The following is a 20,087-nucleotide window of genomic DNA, read 5'->3' as shown; positions in this document are numbered from 1 at the left end:
CTCTCATGGGTGGGACAGCACTTGTCCAGAAAGAGATGCTGCAGGACAGGGACTGGGTCTCTGGCCCTGGATATCCCAGCACAGCCAATGGCAAGAAAGGAGTGATTTTTAAAGAAAATTTTTTTTCTACCTTTCACTGAGTTTACCAGTCATTTCCTTGCCAGCTGTCATAGCCTTGGCCTTGATAACAGTGTATACAGTTGCTCAGGCCCTGAAACCTCTGACCACAAATAGTTGTCCCAGTGCAGTGATACGAGTGAAATGTAACATATTCAAACCACAGCTTTGCTGCTGACTGGTGGTGGTAAGTGTATATGAGTTATTTGGACTTCTCTGAACCCCATTTTCTTCATCTGTATAATGGGAATAGAGTAACAAGCTCACTTAGAGTTTCAGTAAGAATTAAGCTAGACTTTGTATACAAAGTGCCTGGCTTTGCTGGTAATCAGCTGGTTGCCCTGACTACTCCTACCCCCTGCCTAGCCTCTTATAGTGATAAAGGTGATGATAACTTAAAAAAAAAAAATGATGCATCTACCTACAATTCTTCTGCTGGATCCCATTCATCAGGTTAGAGGAACAGTCAGTGACCCACCTGGAGAGAAGACTGTAGCTGTGGCTTATTATGACTATGCTCCATATGCTGTAACATTAAATAGCAATGGGTTTGCAGTGAGAATCCTAAGAGATAATGCATTTAAGGTGCTTAGCAATTTTCCCAGTACATTGAGAACCCTTGACAATGGAAGCTGCTCTGATTTAAATTGCTCTGATGAAATAAGGCTGAAAGGATTCTGAGTCAACGGACCATAGAACTGGAAAGAACTTAGAATCCAATCTTCTTGTTTCCATAAAAACAAAGGGCCACATAATGAGTGGCAAAGGCAGGACTCAAATCCAGGTAGCCTAACTCAGTCCAGAGTTCCCTACATCTAATCATCTAATCTTCAGCAGGAAATGGTTAATCCTTGCACAAGACTTTGTTTTTCCTACAAAGCTGGAAGACCAGAACAACCCTCAAGGAAGATAATTAATATTGGGATTTTGTTATTTTGAGGCTAATTAGGACTCACATTGCTGTGTTCCCCAAGGGAGAAGCTGTAAGAGGAGGCTGGAGCTTCGTTTCCAGGAATATGGAAGCTGTTCCATGCTGCCTTTAAGCACAGCCCCAGTGGGGATCAGATCCCTGCGAGCTAAAGGGACATACATCATCCAGAAATCTGGCTTCCTTGAGCCAAATATTAATACAAATACAAGCAAGACCCCAAATTGGGATTTCAGCTCTCTTTAGCAAAATGAGGCATTTTAGCAGATAAGACAAAGCTGGGGAAATTGGCAAAAATAAAATATCAGCCTCAAAACAATTGTATTTGGAGCAGAATATTGACCATATGTAGAGAGTGTAAAAGTGATTTTTAAGTAGAATTTTTTCTTTTTTCTTTTCCTGTGTGTTTACTTTGGCCATTAGCTCAAGATGACTATTGAAAATCTTCCTCTAGGAGCTGGCCTTGTTTTTACATTTTTATACCCTTGTTTTAAACTGAAACACCCAGGATCCATAAGCATGGGAAAGGAGTGGGTGAAGGGAGGTGAGCCCATTGCTCTGTGTCTCATGTAGTGTTTTTATGTAGACTCCTAGTTAGTGGAGCAGATGGTGAAAGTCAAAGGTTTTAGAGCCCACAGTCCTGGGTTTGTATCCAACTCTGCCATACTCCTCATATGATCCTGAGCAAGCCATGCAGCCTTTCTCACTCTCACTCTCTTATCTTCCAAAAGGAAATAATAATAGTACTTGTATCCGTCTAGGTCCAATCAGGAGACAGAAACCACACAATGATTTGGACGGGGGTGGCTTGCTCTCAAAAAGTATTAAACTCAGATATTGGTGCATTCAAAGATATGAAGAGAATCCTAAAGGGTAATCCAAGGCTGAGGGAAACTGCTCAAGGAAGGACAAACATGGGATGGGAGGCCTTCCTGAGGCTGATGTGCAGATCTGGTGGGAGAGGTGTGGCTGGAGCCCACTGGGCGGCAAACAAGTCTGTGAGGTTGTTTGGTCCAGAGCTGGTCCACAGTGGCCAGGCAGTAGGAAACAGCCCAGGTACAGGTGAGCCAAGGTGGGTGGGCAAAGAGAAGTAAGGTGATGGGAGTCCACTTCCTGGCAGGTGTCACTTGGCCTGGAATCAGAGTGTTGGTATCAGGAGGCCTCGGGAAATGATTGTGCAGGGTGCAGGCAAGCAGAGGCTGGTGGGCAGATGTAAGGGGATTAGGGAGCCTGGGAGGGGCCTGGAGTGTCTGTATGAGGAAGACCAGAGGGAAGTGGTCACTGGGCTCCGGGTGGGGCTCCAGGCTGCTGAGGGACTAGGCACCCTGGGTGGGATGGAACACCAGTGGATATCTCCACACATGCATGAGCAGAGCAGCAGGAGCAAGCAAAAGCAAAACAAGCACAGGAAAATTTTTTCCCCAGTAGTGTCTCTCCGTTGCCCTCTGTTGACAAAGCTTAACAAGGTGCTCCGTGTGAAGAAGAAATACTTCAAGAATCCCATCTATCATTGCGAAGCAGGTACTGAAGGGTGAATTTGGAGTTGAGAGGCAATAAACTGATTAACTGGAACAAGACATCAAAGAGTTGTTTGAGAGAGTCAATGAAAGAGATCATGGAAGGTCTTCGTCACAATGCCTGGTAACTTGCAGTAAATGGAATCTGTTCTTTTGATTGCTGCTAGAGGGTATTCATCCACATTTTCCAAAATGTATATGGTCTTTAATTTATTTAGTAATAAACTCCACTGTTTAATGAGAAACCAGCACAGAAAGACAGCCTCAATATCCTATAAAAGCTCTAGATGAAAGCACTCCCATAAGCTACAGGCTTTGTATGGTGAAAATTAGTAAGTAACACCTTACGGATGCTTCCTGGGTGGCTGCCACCTGGCTACTCTGGAATAGGATTGCAATGACCTGTCTCCCATCCACCAAGATTTACAGAGGTGCTGCTGCTGCTGCTACTGCTGCTAAGTCACTTCAGTCGTGTCCAACTCTGTGCGACCCCATAGACTGCAGCCCACCAGCCTCCCCCGTCCTTGGGATTCTCCAGGCAAGAACATTGGAGTGGGTTGCCATTTCCTTCTCCAATGCATAAAAGTGAAAACTGAAAGGAAGTCGCTCAGTTGTGTCCTACTTTTACCGACAGCATGGACTGCAGCCTACCAGGCTCCTCCGTCTATGGGATTTTCCAGGCAAGAGTACTGGAGTGGGGAGCCATTGCCTTCTCCGACAAAGGTGCTGAGGTGTTCCCCCAAAATGACACTTGTTTGGCCCCATTTATACCCTTTCCCAGCCTGTGCCATGTCTCCTGATGGCTCATTTTCACATTTCCTTGCATGAAAGAAGCTTCATTGGCCCCCAGAATCTTGGGACTAAAGTGACTGGATCTTAGAGGTCACCTGTCTAGACTTCATTTTTCAGAGAAGCCTGGAAAGCTGAAGTGGATTTCCCAAGACCATCCAGCTCTAGGCCAAACAGCGACTAGAATCCAGGCCTTCTGAGTACACCACGCCGTCTACAAAGGGCATGCAACAAATGAAGCACGTATTTTATAACCCGAAATTGAGTTCCCAAAAATGAGTGGATGGAAGTATGTGTATTTGTTTGTGTCCCTGGAACTCAGAATATGACTTTATTCAAAAATAGGGTCATTGCAGATGTAATTAGTTAAGATGAGGCCATACTGGAGCAGGATGCATCCTTACCAATGTGACTAGTTCCTTATAAGAAGAGGAGAAGAGAGACAGAGACACAGGGGAGAATGTCATGTGAGGATGGAGGCAGAGAGACTGGGGTGATCACAAGTCAAGGGACATCAGGGTTGCTGGCAACCTCCAGAAACCAAGAGGCGTGCATGAACAAATATTCCCTCTGGGCCCTCAAGAAGAGCCCAATCATGCTGACACCTTTATTTCAGACTTCCGTCCTCCAGAACTGTGGGAGGATAGATTTCTGTTGTTTTAAGCCACCCAGCTGTGGGAAACTGAATAGTGTGCAAAGACGAATGTCCAGTGATGCTATGTGGCAGGAGGTCTTGTGCCTAATGTAACTCCACCATTGCTTGTCTCATTTCACCGAGATTTTAATCTCAGTTCCTCAGTCTGACCATCAAGATTCACCAGGTGTCCATCTTCTAGCGTTATTTGTTCTGTCCTGTGGGAGATGCTGAAGCTTAGAGAGATGGAGTAATTTGCCAGGTTGGAAGGCTGGTGAGGAGCTGATTGATATTTGGAGCAGTTCTGTTTTCTTCCCAAGTCAATGTTTATTCTACTGCACCATAAATCATCTCTTTATAACATAAATATCAGTGGTGGGGGGGATGACCTGGTAACTGAGATTATTGTATGAATTGAATTCGGGTTTCTCCTTAAATCTGACAAGGATGCAGCACCACCTTTACCATGATGCCCTCACCACCAAATAATTTAAACTTATTACACTTGGGAAAAGATGCAAAACCTGTGTAACAAATGTATCAATTAGAATAAAGCAACACCTATTTAAAGAACTGTCCAGCATGGTTCAGTTCAGTACAGTTCAGTCACTCAGTTGTGTCTGACTCTTGGCGACCCCATGAATCGCAGCATGCCAGGCCTCACTGTCCATCACCAATGCTCAGACTCACGTCCATCGAGTCAGTGATGCCATCCAGCCATCTCATCCTCTGTCATCCCCTTCTCCTCCTGCCCCCAATCCCTCCCAGCATCAGAGTCTTTTCCAATGAGTCAACTCTTCGAATGAGGTGGCCAAAGTACTAGAGTTTCAGCTTTAGCATCATTCCTTCTAAAGAACACCCAGGGCTGATCGCCTTCAGAATGGACTGGTTGGATCTCCTTGCAGTCCAAGGGACTCTCAAGAGTCTTCTCCAACACCACAGTTCAAAAGCATCAATTCTTCGGTGCTCAACCTTCTTTATAGTCCAACTCTCACATCCATACATGACCACAGGAAAAACCATGGCCTTGACTAGACGAACCTTTGTTGGCAAAGTAATGTCTCTGCTTTTGAATATGCTATCTAGATTGGTCATAACTTTTCTTCCAAGGAGTAAGTGTCTTTTTATTTCATGGCTGCAGTCACCATCTGCAGTGATTTTGGAGCCCAGAAAAATAAAGTCTGACACTGTTTCCACTGTTTCCCCATCTATTTCCCATGAAGTAATGGGACTGGATGCCATGATCTTTGTCTTCTGAATGTTGAGCTTTAAGCCAACTTTTTCACTCTCCACTTTCACTTTCATCAAGAGGCTTTTTAGTCCCTCTTCACTTTCTGTCATAAGGGTGGTGTCATCTGCATATCTGAAGTTATTGATATTTCTCCCGGCAATCTTGATTCCAGCTTGTGCTTCTTCCAGTCCAGCGTTTCTCATTATGTCCTCTGCATAGAAGTTAAATAAGCAGGGTGACAACATACAGCCTTAACGTACTCCTTTTCCTATTTGGAACCAGTCTGTTGTTCCATGTCCAGTTCTAACTGTTGCTTCTGACCTGCATACAAATTTCTCAAGAGGCAAGTCAGGTGGTCTGGTATTCCCATCTCTTTCAGGATTTTCCACAGTTTATTGTGATCCACACAGTCAAAGGCTTTGGCATAGTCAATAAAGCAGAAATAGATGTTTTTCTGGAACTCTCTTGCTTTTTCCATGATCCAGCGGATGTTGGCAATTTGATCTCTGGTTCCTCTGCCTTTATATAAGTCTTATTCTGAGAATGGAAGATGTAATTTGTAGAAATTAATTGTTGTTGTTCAGTTGCTAAATTGTCTTGTTGTTCAGTCTCTAAGTTGTGCCCGACTCTTTGTGACCCCATGGACTGCAGCACTGCAGACTTCCCTGTCCATCACTATCTCCCAGAGCTTACTCAAATTCATGTCCATTGAGTCAGTGATGCTGTCCAACCATCTCGTCCTTTCTCGTCCCCTCCTCCTCCTGCCTTCAGTCTTTCCCAGCATCAGGGTTTTTTCCAATGAGTCGGCTCTTCAAATCAGGTGGCCAAAGTATTGGAGCTTCAGCTTCAGCATCAGTCCTTCCAATGAGTATTCAGGGTTGATTTCCTTTAGGATTGACTGCTTTGATCTCCTTGCCATCCAAGGGACTCTTAAGAGTCTTCTCCAGCACCACAGTTCAAAAGCATCAATTCTTTGGCACTCAGCCTTCTTCATGGCCTTACTCTCGCATCTGTACATGACTACTGGAAAAACTGTAGCTTTGACTACATGGACTTTCACCACTAGCCCTGCCTGGGATGCTGGAAACTATTAATAGTTTCTTGTTTAACAGGAAAAAAACTTATTACTTACTTAATACTTATCTAGTAAATACAACAACCTTGAAAATTTGTTATTTTCCTTGGTCAAACTCTTAAAATTTTCATAGGAAGAATTTCTTCATACATCCACACACACCCACATACGTACACATGCAAATTAGTAAGACAATTGAGATACCATTTCACATTTACTAGAATAGAATAACACCAATTAATGGAGATGATGTGGAACATGGGAATTCTCATATACTGCTAATAAAAATGTAAAACAGTAAAGTCATTTGGAAAACTCTTTGTCCATTCCTTATAAAGTCAAATATACACCTACCCTATGACACAACAATTCCACTCCTTAGTGTCTGTTCAGAAGAAATAGAAGCACACATCCACAATAAAAGCTGTACAAGAATGTTTATATGATCTCTATTCACAACAGTGAAAAACTGGAAACAGCTTAAATATTTATCAGTAGGAGAAGGCATAAGTAAATTAATTATGACACATTCATACAATAGAATGTTATGTGGTAATAATAAAAGAATGAATGAGTGATCATTGCAACAAAATGGATGAATTTCAAAACATTTTGAATGAAAGAAGCCAGAAACAAAAGTGAATGTACTGTATGATTCCTTTCATATGAAGTTAAAGATAAGGAAAAATCACTCATAGATAGAAACCAGAATTGTTGTTGCCTATGGAGAGTGTCAGACTTTATTTTTCTGGGCTCCAAAATCACTGCAGATGGTGACTGCAGCCATGAAATTAAAAGACGCTTACTCCTTAGAAGGAAAGTTATGACCAACCTAGATAGCATATTCAAAAGCAGAGACATTACTTTGCCAACAAAGGTTCGTCTAGTCAAGGCTATGGTTTTTCCTGTGGTCATGTATGGATGTGAGAGTTGGACTATAAAGAAGGCTGAGCACCGAAGAATTGATGCTTTTGAACTGTGGTGTTGGAGAAGACTCTTGAGAGTCCCTTGGACTGCAAGGAGATCCAACCAGTCCATTCTGAAGGAGATCAGCCCTGGGTATTCTTTGGAAGGAATGATGCTAAAGCTGAAACTCCAGTACTTTGGCCATTTCATGCGAAGAGTTGACTCATTGGAAAAGACTCTGATGCTGGGAGGGATTGGGGGCAGGAGGAGAAGGGGATGACAGAGGATGAGATGGCTGGATGGCATCACTGACTCGATGGATGTGAGTCTGAGTGAACTCTGGGCGTTGGTGATGGACAGTGAGGCCTGGCGTGCTGTGATTCATGGGGTCACAAAGAGTCAGACATGACTGAGCGACTGAACTGAACTGAACTGATGGAGAGTGGGGAGAGAGGATCTCAGGGAATTTCTAGGGTGATAGAGATGTTCTATATCTTTTACTGATGTTTTGATTACTTGGGTATATACATTTATCAAAAGTCATCAAATTGTGTGCTTAAAATTGATGTGTTTTATAGATTTTACCTCATTTAAAAAATACTGCAGTCTACCCAACAATCTTTGAGGAGAATGAAGAGAAAAGAATATTTGGAGTAAGGTCAGTAAATAGAACAGGAATTTTTATTGTTTGTCGCTCAGTTTTACTAAGTCGTGTCCAACTCTTTACGACTCCATGGATTGTAGCATGCCAGGCTTCCCTGTCCTTCACTATCTCCCAGAGTTTTCTCAAACTCATGTCCATTGAGTCAGTGATGCTACCCAACCATCTCATCCTCTGTCACCCACCTCCCCTTCTCCTCCATCTTTCCCAGAACCAGAGTCTTTTCCAGCTTGTCGGCTCTTCGCATCAGGTGGCCAAAGTATTGGAGCTTCAGCTTCGGCATCAGTCTTTCCAATGAATGCTCTGGAAGTGTGTTAACGATCTCTGAGGCTGGGTGTTGAGTATATGGCAGTTTGGTGTACTTTTCTCTCTACTGTTATGCATGCTGAAAATTTCCATGATACTTTTTAAAAATTAAGTGCAAAAGCCAAGGCATCCTCAGTGTGGAAGAATCCAAGAAATTCTCTTTCAGAAGGGAAGCAGACAAGAATGTCTCTCGTTACCACGATTATTTAACAGAAATTAGTAACACTGGCAAGAACTATTCAAGGAAAGATAGAGACAAGAGATATGAATAATAGAGACAAGACACAAAACACAAAGTGAAAAAGTTTTAAACAAACATTTCATCAAAGAAGATGTATAGGAAAATACATCCAAACTATCACTTATTTGTATTAATAGATTATGTAATTATATATTTTGCTGATCTCAGGAAAGCATCCAAGAATGATTAGTGAGAGAAAATGAGTCCAGCAGCTGAAAATATAAGAAAATTCACTAGAATGGATTTTATTTGTGCATTGCATCTGAAATACGACTTTAATAGAACAAATGCTCTTCAACCTTACACTTTAAATATCAAGACATACAGTTGTCTTAACCCAAACATGGTGATATTTTTGTCTGATTCTCTTGCCTTTTCTAGACTTAAGTATATCAAGTCCTCCAGTTTTTGAATTAAGGAAGATTTTACCCTGCAAAGAAACAATTTCATTATCCATGTTTGTTCATAATAAGTTTGTTCACAACATACATTTGTTCGTAACAAATGTTTGTTCATAACGAACACTTCCGGGGTTACCTTTGGTGTGATTGAGTCTGACTACAAGACTTTCCACGAGACTGATGAGACCCAGTGAGCTTTATTTATGTCCCTGTATCTCAGGGTCCCCTGAATTCAGGTTGCACAATTCCTAGCTTGTCTCTACTCACAGAAGTCTGTATCCCTCACACTCTGCTACTTCACTTGACTGGCTTTTGCATTTCTTTGATTCTTAAGATATTTAAATGTCTCTGGTCTAGTTTTAAAGACCTCTAAACTGGGTAGAATCCTGCATTCTTTTAATATTTTTCCAGTGTTGGAGTCCAGCAACACAGAAGAGATATTGAAGCAACATCCAACCCAACTGGATTCTGGATGTTTCTCATTGCATTGTCTGACCTTGTGCTCACAACTTCCAAAGTTATCCTATTGATGATGAACACGGGACAGGAAATTTGAAATGTTGTAACTCTTTAGAGGGAAATGTTCCTTGAATTCCATTTTTCTCTTACGAAGTTGCTGTGCTTATAATGATAATATTTAAAGGAAATAAACTGCCTCTGTTACCTCATAAATCAAAACTTTCCCTTGTAGCAAATGGTACTTTTGCCCAGGAAAATTAATTCCTCTCTCTGAGGGGCAAGTACTAATTAATTCCTCTCTCTGAGGGGAAAATATTAATATTAAAACCCTAGGAGAATTTGCCCCAGACTTCTTATACGTACTTGTGTGCCCAGATATGTAGATGGAGAACTCTCTTTGATGACAGTACAAGATTGAAATCAGAGTGAAGAAAAGAATCAACTCATTGCTTTTGTCACTGCTGTTGATATTGCTGAGAAAGGGCTGCCCCCCACCTCTGACGCCCACCCAGCTTCCCATCAAAAACAAACCAGCCTAGACTTAATCCTAGCAATCGACCCAAGTTTCCCTCCTGGCTTCTCCTGGGGATACTGGCAAATTCCTGAAAGTGCACTCAGGGTACTTTTCTTTTCTCTCTATTTGCTTAATGCTAATTGATGCCTCCACTTCAGCAAATGGCCATCCTTCCTCTGTTAAGGGACTTGGAATAAAAGCATGAACATGGATAAGCTACAGGATCACTCTTTTCCTTGCTCTCCTCTCACTTATTTGCCTTTTTTTGTCCCCCTTTACCGACCCGCCAATGACTCTCAGAGCATGGTTTATTGAAGCATAGCCCAGACCTGAATATAAAACTAAATAAAAAACTAAATAATAATAATAACACCTCATTTATTAAGCACATAACTATGTGCCAGTTACTGGGCTAACTGCTTTCCATGGACTGTTTAATCCTCACAAGCTATTGACAGGCTGCTTCCCAGGCATCTCCACTTGGGTCTTCCATAGGAATCAGCAAATCAATATGCTCACAATGGAACCCATCACCTTCTTTCCCAAGCTCCCTCCATCTCCTCCTCAGTGGCTCCAACCAGAAATCTGGGAGTCATCCTGGACTCCTCTTTCCTTATGCCCCTACCTGACATTCAATCAAATATGGAGCCCTAAATCTGAGTCTAACCCTCTCTCCACTGCCTTCACCTGTCTCCAGCCCCCACCCCTATGGTCTGTCTCTGGATTATCATTACAACCTGATAACTGCACTCTACATCTCCAGTCTTGCCCTTCTACAATCTACACTGGATCAGCAGTCAAGAGGGACTTGTCTAAAACTACAAGTCATCTCACCTCATCTCCTGTTTCCCTTAGGATAAAGCCTAAACTTCCCAGGGGTTTAACAGGCCTTTGAACACCTGGCCCTTTCCTTGCCCTCAAAGTCATAGCTCCATGAATCTACCTTATCCTCTATCATCTTTGAGCTTTTGTACTAAAGTGAAAGTGAAAGTCGCTCAATAGTGTCCGACTCTTTGCGACTCCATAGACTATATAGTCCATGGAATTTTCCAGGACAGAATATTGGAGTGGGGAGCCTTTCCCTTCTCCAGGGGATCTTCCCAACACAGGGATAGAGCCCAGGTCTCCCGCATTGCAGGTGGATTCTTTATCAGTTGAGCCACAAGGGAAGTTTTTGTTCTAAACTTTGTCTGAATTCTGAATTCCTCTCTCTATAGTTTCCTCTTCCCATTTCTCCCAAATCCCATAACTCTTATTCACCCTCCAGGTCTCAGCCTAAACAGAGAGGCACTTCCTGATTTCCAGGCTTCTATCTCTGTGACCCCTCACAAATACTGCTTTCCTCCTATGATTGCACCTACCATGCTGCTCTAGACTTTAATGATGGCTCCCCAAAGATGTCTCTCAATCCCTAGAACCTGTGAATACTCTACGAGGTGAAGGAACTTGGCTGATGTGATTAAGTTAAAGATTTTTCAATGGGGAGATGATCTTGGAATGGGCTTCCCTGATGGCTCATAGGGTAAAGAATCTCCCTACAATGCAGGAGACCTGGGTTTGATGCCTGGGTCAGGAAGATCCCCTGGAGAAGGGAATAGCAACCCACTCCAGCATTCTTGCCTGGAGAATTCCATGGACAGAAGAGCCTGGTGGGCTACATACAGTCCATGGGGTCGCAAAGAGTCAGACATGACCGAGCGACTAACACTTTCAATTTCTTCATCTTGGATTATTGAGGTGGGCCCTACATATAAACAGGAAAAGAGACAGGAGAATGGAATCAGAGAAGGAGATGTAGTAAAAGAACCAGAGCTCAGAGTGATGTGGAGCCATGAGCTGAGGAATGTGGGCAGCCTCTTTCTTCCTTCTTTCAGTTGCTCAGTAGTGTCTGACTCTTTGCGACCCCATGGATTGTAGCCCACCAGGCTCCTCTGTCCATGGGATTTCCCAGGCAAGAATTCTGAAGTGGGTTGCCATTTCCTCCTCCAGGGGACCTTCTCGACCCAGGAATCAAACCCGCATCTCCTGCATCTCCAGTATTGCAGGTGGGTCCTTTACCTCCTGAGCCATCAGGGAAGCCCACATGGGCAGCCTCTCGAAGCTGGAAAAGGCGTGGAAACAGATTTCCCTCAGAGCTCCCAGAAGGAAGGCAGTCCTGATGATATCTTTATTTTAGTCCAGTGAGAACCATTTTTGACTACTGATCTTCAAAAGGGTAATATAAAAAAATTTATGTTGCTTTAAGCCACTAAGTTTGTGGCAATTTGCTATAGCAACACCAGAGAAAGAACACATCCTCTGTGCAGATTTTTTCCCCTCTATTATCAATAACATGTTCAGTTCAGTCCCTCAGTCATGTCTGACTCTATGCGACCCCATGGACTGCAGCACGCCAGGCTTCAATATGCCATGTGGCGGGATGTTATTTGGGGGCAATTTATCCTCATTTTTCTCCTAGCATTCTGCTCTCCCTCTTTCTACTCTAGCATCTAGTCCTTGAGTTCGTTTCTTCAGGATAGTATGACTGTAATAGGAAAGAAATTTGGTATTCTATTACAAGTTAATCATTAGAGGGGTGTTGCCTATAAGCTTCAATTATACATAATGGCCTATCTCTGGGAACCCTGCTTTCCAGGTAATGAGCATTAAGCTAAAATACTTTTTAAAATATTTAAATATTTATTTATGTATTGCTGTGTTGGGTCTTCATTGCTGTACGGGCTTTTCTCTAGTTATGGTGTGTGGGCTTCTCCTTGTAGTGGCTTCTCTTGTTGCCCCATGGAATGTGGAATCCTTCTGGACCAGGAATCAAACCAGTGTCCCCTGCATTGCAATTCCTAACCAGTGGACCACGAGGGAAGCCCCCTAAAATACTTTTGTTTATCTCACAGGAAACATCCTGACCAGCCCCACCAGTGAGGGACCGCAGGGAAGAAGGAATGAACACATCGCCATTGGTGGCTGATGGGAATCAAGAAGTGTGTTTGACTTTACTCTCTCTCCTTTTAATGAAAAAGAGCCTGAATTCTAACTCAGGCAAGAAGGTTCTTTGGGGCATGAGCCCACCATCTTCTCAGTTTGCTGGCTTTTCCAAATAAGGTCATTATTCCTTGCCCCAACAGCTCATCTCATCACAACTGGCCTGTTGTGCAGCAAGCAGTATGAGTTAGACTCAGTAACATGACGAGAGGAAATGGCCAGCTGGTCCCCCTTTTGAATCTTTAGGTATTTTTAGAAGGGGACGACAGAGGATGAGATGGCTGGATGGCATCACTGACTCGATGGACGTGAGTCTGAGTGAACTCCGGGAGTTGGTGATGGACAGGGAGGCCTGGCATGCTGCGATTCATGGGGTCGCAAAGAGTCAGACACGACTGAGCTACTGATCTGATCTGATCTGATGTGTGTATTTACCAAAAAAATCATGAAGGGAATGACTCTAAGAGGAAATTACAAGGTTTAAAAGAAGAAGGAATTTCTCTTGAAGACCAGAAAAACATTCCTTCAGGCAAGAGGAGGTATAAAGAGAAAAGAGCAGCTTAAGAAGAGAGAAGGCAAGACCCCAGGAAGGGGGAGTGATGTGTCTTAGGTAGTCAGGGTGGTGGAGTGCCTTACGTAGCCCAGCTGAATATCTAGTGCTCTCTTGGTCTGGAGGGGCCAAGCAGACAGGGGAAGTGTCTCAGTGGATGCCTATTATAAATGCACAGATTCCTGTAACACCAGAAAGATCACCTTCCAGGCTTTGGCAATGAGTTTTCTGAAACATAGACTAGGATTTTGAACATTGACCAAGGTTAGACCTCAGTGATGTGGGAGTTTGATACAGGAATTAAGTTCCATTCTAGGAAAATAAAGTTATATTTCTTGTGCTCTTGAACGTGTGGGTTGGAATTCAAACCCAACACATGCATCCATCAAAGGAATGAAACACCCCCATGGTTTACTATCTGTGCTTATTGCTTTCACATATCTGCAAAAGTCAACTTTGCTATGAGCTTAGTAACTATCTTGCCCACAATGCAAAATTCTTTCTTAGCTGTCAAAGAAAATATCTTTTAATATCCCATATGATAGTAAGTGTTCTAAGCCTATTTTCTTGAGTTTTGAAATGAAAATTTGGATCTCTAAGCCTAATATTTTTGTGTGTTCCTTCATTTGCTCAATGAATTCAAATATCAAAGTTATATAGTACATTATGAGCAAGTACTCTGTTAGATGTAAATCCTTTCTCTGATTCTTGCTGGCTGTGTGACCCTGGGCAAATCTCTTAACCTCTTTACAAGAAGCCATGAGTTAGGCTGGGCTTCCTCGATGACTCAGCAGGTAAAGAAGAGACACAGGAGACACAGGTTTGATTCCTGGGTCAGGAAGATCCCTTGAAGGAGGGCGTGGCAACCCACCCCAGTATTCTTGACTGGAGAATCCCATAGAGGAGCCTGGCAGGCTACAGACCATGGGGGTTGCAAAGAGTTGGACACAACTCAGTGACTACACACACATACACACATGCATGAGTTAGGCTAACACATAGGCTTCTTGTTAAGATTGAGTTAATATAAGTAGAATACTTCATTTGGGTATGCTGTCTAACTTACTTTGTGTTGAATCTTTTTTTAAAAATCTGATATATGCATAGAGATTGAACTAATGTCCTATGTTGCAATTGGAGATAAAAGAGATGATAACTTGATATGAAAAGTACCCTGCTATTGAGTTTGGCTAGTTGTTTTTGGCCTGTGCAGGCTCTGTCATAGATACTGGGAATTTCAATGAACAAAAAAATTTCTACTCCTATGGAGTTTACATTGTATTGGGGGAAATAGGAAAAAATATGAACAACTAAACGAAATGAATATTTACTAAGTCAGGTGAAGAACAACACATCTGGGTAAAGGGGATGTGTGTTCAGTTTTAAATAAGGTGGTTATTTGGACAGAGGCTGGAGGGAAGTGAGGGAGGAGGGAAGAGAGCTCCAGGCAGAACAGCCAGGTTCAGAGGCCTGAGATGGGGCATCATCGTGTACCTGTGACCAGTAAGGAGGCCAGTTAGCTGGGGCGAAGTGGGCAAGTAGTGGATGAGAAGTTGCAGGAGCCAGATCATGGAGGGACCTTTCAGGGAATTATAAACATTTTCACTTTCATTCTGCCTGGGAAACCACTAGAGAGTTTTGAGCAGAAGAGTAACATAATTTGACTTGGAAATGAAAAGGATCGTGACTCAGCAATTCCAATGCTATGGATGTATGAAAAATATTGGAAACAGATATTCAAACAAAAACGTGTATGAGAATGCTCATAGAAGCTTTGTTCACAGTAATCAAAAGGTGGAAATAACCAAACATCCATCAGCTAATGAATGGATAAATAAAATGTGGTCTATCCAGAAGGTGGAATATTATGCAGCTATAAAAAAGAATGACATGCTAATACATGCTATAACATGGATGAGACATGAAAACGTATTAAGTGAAAGTCACATATCTGTGATTCCATTTAAATGAAATGTCCAGCATGGGCAAATCCATAGAAAAAGAAAGCAAATTAGTGGCTGCCAGAAGTAGGGGAAAGGGAGAACAGGCCGTGACTGGGCGTGGGTTTCCTTGTGGGATAATGAAATGTTTTAAAACGGGATACAGGTGATAACAGTGCAATGTAGTAAATCCACTAAAAGCCACAGCCTTGTGCACTTTTAAATGTTTAATTTCGTCTTATGTGAATTTTAACTCTTTAAAAAACAATTTAAAAGATCCCTCAGGCTTCTGTGTGATGAATAGACTGAAGTGGGGTAAGGACGAACATCAATGAGGAGGCTCCCATGATAATCCAGGAGAGGCAGCTTGGAGGAGACAGGGGTGATAGAGGCGGTGAGCAGGAGGCAGATTTGGATACATGATCTGAAAGGAAGTTTCCTCAGTGTCCGCTCAGAGGCTCTCTCGGTGAGAGCCCTGGTATTTACTCAGCACTGAGCAGGACTAGATGTAGGAAGCCTGGGTGGTGCTCATCTCAAGGCAGATACTGGGCCCGAGGATGGCCACAGTGATGGGGTACTGTGGGCCACAGAGACCTTTTATCTGGGACAATATGCTGGGGTCCCATTACCCCGGATGAAGGATTACACTCCACTTAAGAGTGGATCCTGTGCTAAATCTCTGTGTAAACTGTTTTCTTCTGACCCATCAATAAACATTGCTTTAAGAGAGAGTGCACCAAATGCAATGCTGGATCTTAATTGTCCAGAACAGTGACTGAGCCCCACTTGGTCAAGATTTTCTTGACTTAACAGCTGTCCAGAAAGTGACAAATTTATGATTTGAGAGCTGTTTCGTTTTTCTGCCTGAATCACACAATAATTTGTGGGAATTAGCTCCCTGATAAGATAAGGGGGTGGGGGTGGGGAGCTGGGGAAGGGAGGGCAGAGGGCATTCAATGCCCCTCAGTGTTCCAGGGAGGGCTGTGGAATTTTCGCTGCAACCCTGGACGCACTGCAGGGACCATTAAAGGATTAACCGGCCCTGGTGGGGCGGCTGCGCAGCGGTGAGGTTAGTAAATCACGGGAGGCCGGGTCATTATTCTGCGAGTTCATTCAAGTTGTATCCGCAGAGACACCGGTGATCCTCTGGAGTCTCCAAGGAGCACAGCAAAACCCCAAACTGGACTCCCGGGACTCGAAGGGCTGAGACTTCAGGTCACAGGCACCGGATTGCTTTCCCTTCTTGGCATAAACCCTCTCCCAACTCTTCCATCCCGCCTTCATTATCAGCACATTTTTGTGGGGGCAATCCACTGCAAGTTGACTTCTCTCTACCAAAATTGTATCAACTTTGCATTGAGTTGCTTTAGGAAAAAAATGTTCTTTTCTGAAACACAAGGACAAGCATATTGAACAAAAGGAAGTTTTCTTTCCTGGTGTTTGTCAACAAAGGCTTAGGTGGTTGCCTTTCCTCTTTCTTTGTCTGTGGTTTTTCTTTTTATCAGGCAGACGTAGGAGTCTTATTTCACTTAAACATGCAACTATTAAACAAAGGACTCTAATTCATCTGGACTACAGAATATGGAGGCTCTTGACAAGGGCAATAAGTGAAAATAAAAAATGAATTTGAATTGCTTGTGTTCCACTCCCCAGATGCCCAGCAAAACGGCAGCAAATCTTTTCCCCTGACCCTTTTCGGGACATTTATTAATTATGCTGCCGAGTGAGACTCTGTTTGAGAAATCTGTCTCTGTGTCCTCATGGACTCTGACCGACATCTGAAAGATCAATTTTGCAGAAAGAGAGGATTTTGTGTTGCCGGTTTAAGGGCTCTCTGGGCCCTAAACGCGCCACTGCTGAAGGGGTGTTAACAGATGAGGAGGAAGTATTCTGCTCGATCCAATCAACTAACCTGCTACCAAGCAAAGGTCCTGAGGGCATCGAGCCTGGGGTGGGTGGCCTGATAAATGGACTGAGGAATAAGCCCGCTGGGAGCCGGAGGCAAGTGTGTGGTTAAGAGTCCCACAGCCTGGATGAAATCCTGACTGCCACCACTTTTTGTCTGTGACTATGGACAAGTCACTTGATGCTTCTGAGCCTCAATCTCTCCATTCATAAAGTGAATAATAGTACTTTCTATTTAGGGTAGTTTGAGGATCCGTGTCTGACATGGAGTAAGAACTATGTAGCTAGTTATTATTATCTTTGCTTGGGGAGCAAAGGATTGCTTCCTTTACTGTGTCCAGGACAAAAGCAGACCATCCCCAGGGATGCTTTCTGGTTCAGTGCTGGACTGTGCTGTGTTTGTGATCCCTTGCCTAGTTTCATCTAGCAGAGGAGAAAGAACATTGGACTTGGGGGTCAGAAAACTTGATTTAGGATGCCTTCTTCCACTAATGAGATAAGTACACTTGGGAAAAATTCCTTATTCTGTCCAAGTCTCAGTTTCCTAATTTGTCCAGGGGCACACTCACCTGGGGCTCACTGATATATCGTGAGACTCAAATTAGATACCCAGTTTATACGGGTGTGCTGTGTAGGCTGGAAAGCACTCTATGGATGGAAGATGGTGGCAGCAAGGGATGAGCTATTGGATAATGGGCTTTTGATGTCAGGGGCTGTCCCAGTCCCTTCTGATGGCCTTGGTCTCAAGGAGGGACTAGGAATTAAAGATAGAAGGGGTCAGAATGATCCTAACTCCATGAATGCTTCACTTTCTGGAGGTGGGACAGAAGTGTCATCCTCATCCGAGATGCCAGGTTGACCTTTGCAGGAGTAGGCACTGACTTATAGCAGCTCTGCTTATATCACTAAAATCACACTGATAATAGCTAACTTAGTCACCTCATTCTCCTGCCTCCCCTGGAAGAGACATTCTGAAGTGTGGTGATTAACTCTGTCCAGCTTAAGCTCAAGAAGCCTGGCTACATGCACACTAGATGGAATGGCTCCAATAAATGTAGCTGGATTCCATTCCCCAAGGCCAGAGGGAACAGCAGGGGCTGACCCACTCTTGCTCTCAGGAGCTCGTGGTTTCTCAGTGGAAGGAAAGCAGCAGAGACAGACCAGGACTTAATTCAGAGGATGGCCCGGTGTCTTTCTTCTGTGCCCGGCTGAGCTCCCTTTTATATACTGTGTGATATGCTAAGCTGTATGGTTTTGCAAAAACCCACCCTCAGAGCAATAAATGATTCCTAAATGCGCAGTGCCCTTTTTTAGTGGTTTACTGTTGTTTTGTCTGGCCTTGCTGCACAGCATGTGGGATCTTCAGGGATCAACCAGAGCCCCCTGCATTGAGAGCACAGAGGCTTAACTACTGGACCACTAGTGAAGTCCCCTTAATACTTTTATCTCTTCTACTCACCACCTTAGCAGGGAGCAGCTCTGGGTTAGATAAGGGTTGGCGGGGGCGGGGGTGGGGCACAGTGCAGAGAGGGATCATGGTTTAAAACATGAGATACCCAATTTCTCTACATCATCAAACACCCCCCAGGTGTGAGCCTTCCCTGGGAACTGTGCCCAGGTCTGGAACTGTGGAAGCTGGGTTCACCACCCCCTTGCCTGTGTCAGCTCTGCTGCTTTCTGATGAGGACTCATCCTGGGCTTCTCCTGGCACCAGTCTCTATGAACAGAGATCTTTGATCAAAATGCTTTTGTGTTATAGACCTCCACAGTGTAACCTAATATGATCTAAGGAGACCATTCTACATGATTAAATTGCTCTTTCCTCAACTTAGACAAATATGCTTGGAAATGTATTTCCAAGTTATTCCATGGCTTCCCAATTGAACTCTTTTAAATCCAGCAACCCTGTATCTAAAGCACCCTGAGATAGACCTTCCACATGCCCTCCTATCTGTCCCCTTCTATTCTGATCCACACCACAGCTTCCTGTAAGTACTGGTTCTCGGTCAAGATCAGTTGCCCAGAAATGATAAATGAGCATTGTCTGATTCAGTCACAGGCATGATTCCTATTTTTGAAGGCTAAATTTTAAAGAAGATTACTTACAAAAGTAATGTGTCTGCTATCTGAAATAATTCAAAATAAAGTATATAGAATAAAAGGTAAAAGTAATTCTTACCCTTTATCCCACTCCCATCAGGTACTGAATGTTTGTGAATATATAACATTTAAGTGAAAAATGGAATCATGCTGTATATCCTGTCTACAATTTATTTTTTCATTAAAAATACCTTGGATATCTTTCCATGAGTATAAATTTTAGAGCAGGAAACAGGGGGTCCGTGGATCCCCCGGGGAATCCATGGATGGACTTTAGGAGTTCATCCACCCTGAAATTTTATGTGAATGCACGTGCATTTTCCAGGGTTCATGACACCTCATAGGTCTCAGAGGGTTCAGTCACCCCCAAAACGTATAAACAAAAATACCCCAACCCCATATTCAAGGCTGTTTTTGTACTGGCTGCTCGAAAATCACAGTTAAAACTTTTAGACATCATTGTTGAATTGCCATTGTGATGTATTAGTCTAATGATGACTTTTATGAAATTGCTTTTAAATGCTAAGTATCTTCAAGCATCGAAGCTTGCTCTAACTCAGTAACCTGCTCAGTAGACCACATTGTACCTCTCTTTGCTCTGTAAATTTTGCAGCAGCCTTGGGCCAAAAGCAATAAAATCTGACCTGGACAAATCTGTGTAGTAACAACTGTGCTATTAATGGGGTCTCTGTGCTGGGAGGCTGTGTGACGTTCCGTCCAAACAAAATGGAAAGTGAAAAGCGAGTGAAAGATAGTCCTTAAATCCGGTAACTATTTCAGAAAAGAAATGGTGAAAGAGCTTGAAGTCTAGGTTGCAAACCAGTTTCTAAGTCT

Source organism: Bos indicus, chromosome 15 (assembly GCF_029378745.1).
Source record: "Bos indicus isolate NIAB-ARS_2022 breed Sahiwal x Tharparkar chromosome 15, NIAB-ARS_B.indTharparkar_mat_pri_1.0, whole genome shotgun sequence".
In the NCBI taxonomy this organism is placed as follows: domain Eukaryota; kingdom Metazoa; phylum Chordata; class Mammalia; order Artiodactyla; family Bovidae; genus Bos; species Bos indicus.
The sequence above is the reverse complement of the archived record's forward strand: the minus strand, read 5'-3'. Positions refer to the sequence as shown.